Below are 4,780 nucleotides of genomic sequence, written 5' to 3'. Positions count from 1 at the left end.
TGCATAACAATAAAGAAATGTACAAGGAGAAACGATGCGGAAAAATGAAAATTAACAAGAGAAAAGGTAACCATTTTTTTAGACAAAAGGTAACCATTTTATTCCACTTAGGTTTAGTTTTACGTCATATCTTACTTCGGATTGCTAATCTTCTCTGTCTATTCTATGTCTATGTCAGTTATCATGTCAATTTTGGTTTATTTTCATGTCCTTTTCTTTCGTTCATGTTTTCTTTTCTACTTCTATTGCAGTAACCACATGTTTTTTTTTTCAAATTCACCGATTGGGAAAATGTCCCGTTTTCGTTTATGTCTTTGTCCCTCTTATTCACTCATGTTGACGTGTCTTTCACACTCATGTCGATGTCTTTCTCAATGTTTCTTCATAGTCATGTCGATGTCTTTGTCAATGTTTCTTCACAATCATGTCTATGTTATGTCATTTCCATGTCTAGTTTGGTTTATCTCCATGTCCTTTACTTCTTTAGATTCCTATATTTTTATAAGTATATTTTGGTTTTGAGCATATATATCTTTTATGCTTATAAATTCATTGAGTACACTCCCCTATACCGCTGTAAGCATGTTGTGTGCCAAGTAAACCTAGTGATACTTCTCTTAGGGCATCTCCAACGCCGATCCTCAAACCTCCTGCAACCGTCTGTACCGCGTTGTCAGGACCGTGGAAGCCGTCCAACGTGGGCTTGTATCGGTCCGCGGTGCTGTCCGGACGCATTTTCTCCTGCAAACCGGAGAGACAAACGTGTGGGAGCTTTGTGGGAGTTCGGACCGCTGTCACGCCCACTTCTGACCGCCCTGGTCCACCCAAACCCCTCCTCCCTCGTCCGTGCGTGTTCCCGCCCAGTGCCAGCTGCCGCATTCATGCCGCTGTAGAGCGCGCCGCTCTACATTGAAGGCGGCTCTGGACGGACGCGACCTCTCACTGCCTTCGCCATTAAAGCGGCTCGTTGGTCGAGGGCACCGCCCACTGCACGCCCGACTTAACACACCTCCTTGCCGCATTCAAACGCCTCCATTAAACCCGCGTGGAAGCCAATAAACCTATTTCGGCCACACGTCCGTTCACGAGTGGGCCAGCATTAAACGTAACACCGGGTAAGCTCCTTCCGTCAGCCCTCTATTCAAACAAGGCCAGACGCCGAGCAAGAATCGCACCACTCTGCCGCTCCCCATCTCCTCCTTCCACTATTTTCTTCACTCTTTCGATGGCGTTCGACGAGCCGGGAGAGCAATTGTCCAGCATAAAAGCTAGCTGGATGGCCCATCGAGCCCGTCGAATACGAGCGAGGAAGCTCGCTGCTCCACCTTCTCACCTAGCCCAACGGAGCCAGTTGCCACCCCAAGCCGTAGACTCCGGCGAGGAAAAGTAGGACATGGGAGACGGAGACGTCTGTGTTCCATGTGGACACTTCCATGTCCCAGGTCTTACCCTTCCTCACCAGCGACCCCCAATTTCACTTACCGATGCTCACGGTGGGGAGGATACCATACATAGGGAACAACCAGGACTATGAGCATGGATGCAAGCAAAGATTTTGACTAGGTTAACTTCCAAACACTTTTGTTTAATGAAATATGTCAAAAATGTAATGAATGTGGTCCGGTTTAAATGAAAAGCATCCTGTTTGCATGAAAATCATACGGTCTCTTCAAATTCTGTTTAAAATGTAGGTGGCGTTTAGGTACACAGTTGGATGGTCGGCTCCCATATTATTGTCCATGGATGGACGTTGTGTCCTCTTTAGGCGTCCACGTTGGAGATGCCCTTAGCATGCAACTCTGCATGGAGGTTGTGGCAATCTGGGGCAAAGCTATCGTGCACGATCAATCTGATCTGGGCTAGTGTGGGATTGTTGTGGACGCACCTACTGGCAACACAAATTGGGTCTGATCTGGCTCTTGGTGGCAGAGGTACGGAGGTGCTCGATGCGGCGGGCATGGCTAAGTGCGGCTCTGGTCCGCTCGATGACCTTCGAGAGGCACACCATCATTGGTGGGCATTGGGAGAAGACTCACGTCACGTCCCATTCAGGCGTTGGTCTGGCAGATCTCGAATGACTTGATCTGATAAGGCCTTGTACAATGCTAGATGCTTATGAAGGTGCTTAGAAAAATAAATCAAGCTTTTCTGAAGCACCAGTGTCTATTTCTACAGAAGGGACGCCTAATTAAGCGTCTACCCTCTACAAATAAACATAGGTGCTTAAAGAAACACTGGCTTATTTCTCTAAGCACCTACCATAAGCACCTTGTATTGTACAAGGCCTAATGAAAGGCTCCCTTGCAATGTCCCCAGTCATAGGGGCACATATTTTTCCATATTTCTCTTTGTGCATTAGCCTCCTTCTAGTGGTCATCTGTTACCATGGGTACATGTGGTGTACCGTCCGATGAAACCGGCAGTGGTGGATTGCTTAGTGGTGCTACATGTGGCTTGGTCGTCAAACTTCCCATGTCAGTCTACCCAGTACCTCCCACCCACATGACAGACTATGTCCACTAGATATCCTCTTGTTTCGGAGATGGTTGTCGTGTGCTCCACATTGGCGCAATATTAGCACACTTGACGTTGTGTGCTTTGGCATATCTGGCATCTCAACAAGCGTGTGATGTGTGAGTTCAGTCTAATCCACCATTCTCGTGTTGATCACATCATTGCAGCATGATGTCTTGTCTATTACATTGGTGGCAATAACACATGGGACTTCATCTATGGTGGTGCTCTCTGAGTACCAGGTCTCCAGTTTGAGGGTGAAAAACCTAGGTCTCGCCTTCATTGGTTGTAGATATAGTGGAAATTTATGCACTATTGTTAAAAGCATTGTTTGGAGTTTACATGGTCTTTCTCTCGTGCGTGAACACCCACGATTTGGCCTATGTGGTTGGATCTGCTGATGACGATGTCAAGTATTGTGTCCTTGTTGAAGTCAGCACCATTAGGCTACCTTCTTGTCATTTGCGTTTTTTTCAATGATGACAGTATTAGTTGATGTTTTGCTGCAGTGTGTTGGCTGCTTGGCCTCGACTCACATGGGTCATTTGTTCCCTTTTCCTTGTTGTTTGAGTGCACACTACTCGTCCTGACGGTGTGTATTCGTGTATTTGTATCTGCTTGATGCGACATCATAAGTCAATAAAGAGCACCCTTTATTAGTAAATCAATAAATCATCACTGTGCTAAATGTACTTATTTTTTTTTTTGAGCCTTGTCTAGCCCATGTAAATAAACCATCACCATCTCATGCCATGAAATAGTTGATTGATGGGTGAGAAAAAAATGAGTGTGGCAAGAAACAAACCGATCGACTATCAATTATAAACTTGTTGTAACTTGGCTTTGACAAATGAGAAGAACACGAAAGTAACATGGGAAAAACATGGATGGCCATTAGGGTTGGTAAGCTACAAGGTCTAACAAACTTAACTTAATGAGCAGCTAACACGGAAGAACATAGAAGGTTAATTAAATAATACCGACAAGCCGTGTCTTTTGGGCCAAGATGGCTAATTGGTGTGAGAAGTGTGGGGGAGGGATTGTATGTTTGGATTAAACATATCTGCATGAGTTTCACTCTAACCAAATTGCACTACCGCACAAACCTCTATTGAGTGACGAGACCAAACCCCCTACCAGTTAACTAATGAATACCGACAAGCCGTGTCTTTTGGGTTGAGAGATTTTTGGTCAAGAGATACAATTTGCGTGAGAAACGTGGGCGTGCTCTTTGTACATTTGAATATAAAAAAATCCATGTGAATCTTCTCTAACCAAGTTGCACTACTACAGAAACTTCTATGAGTAATGGGCCCAAGCCCCAACCAGTGACGAGTTTTGCGTCGTGACTAATGCCTCGTCACTGGTGGACACGAGTGATGATTTCAATCTACCTATGGGTAATAAAAAAATTAGGAACCATGACAAAGCTAGTTGGATGATGGCGGCGCCAAAATTTAGGAAACATGTATGGAGGCACCCCATGCTCTAAGTTGGGCCCCATATGCTTGTGTCTAGTTTTGAGAAAAATCCTGAAGTGTGTAGAGACTCTAATGGGCCTCCTGGATGGACCCCAGTGAAAATAAGAAAACTACACAATAATAAAACTAACTGCTCCTCTCTCGTGTGTTGGGGAACGTAGTATTTCAAAATTTTCCTTCGATCACGCAAGATCTATCTATGTGATGCATAGTAACGAGAGGGGAGAGTGTGTCCACGTACCCTCATAGATTGAAAGCGGAAGCGTTTAGTAACGCGGTTGATATAGTCGAACGTCTTCACGATCCAACCGATCCAAGTACCGAACGTACGGCACCTCCGCGTTCAGCACACGTTTAGCTCGATGATGTCCCTCGTGCTCTTGATCTAGTTGAGGACGAGGGTGAGTTATGTCAGCACGACGGCGTCACATGTTCAGCTCGATGACGTCCCTCATGCTCGTGATCCAGTTGAGGACGAGGGTGAGTTCTGTCATCACGACGGCATTGCGATAGTGATGATGATGTTACCGGCGCAGGGCTTCGCCTAAGCACTACAACGATATGATCGAGGTATGTAACTATGGAGGGGGGCACCACACACTGTTAAGAGAAACTTGTGTGTCCTAGGGTGCCCCCCTGCCCCCATATATAAAGGAGGGAGGGGGAGTCCGGCCGGCCCCTGTAGGGCGCGCCAGGAGAGGGGAGTCCTACTAGGACTCCAAGTCCTAGTAGGATTCCACCTCACTGGAGAGGGGGAAAGGAAGGGAGAGGGGGCCGCGCCCCCA

Source organism: Triticum dicoccoides, chromosome 2B (assembly GCF_002162155.2).
Source record: "Triticum dicoccoides isolate Atlit2015 ecotype Zavitan chromosome 2B, WEW_v2.0, whole genome shotgun sequence".
In the NCBI taxonomy this organism is placed as follows: domain Eukaryota; kingdom Viridiplantae; phylum Streptophyta; class Magnoliopsida; order Poales; family Poaceae; genus Triticum; species Triticum dicoccoides.
The sequence above is the reverse complement of the archived record's forward strand: the minus strand, read 5'-3'. Positions refer to the sequence as shown.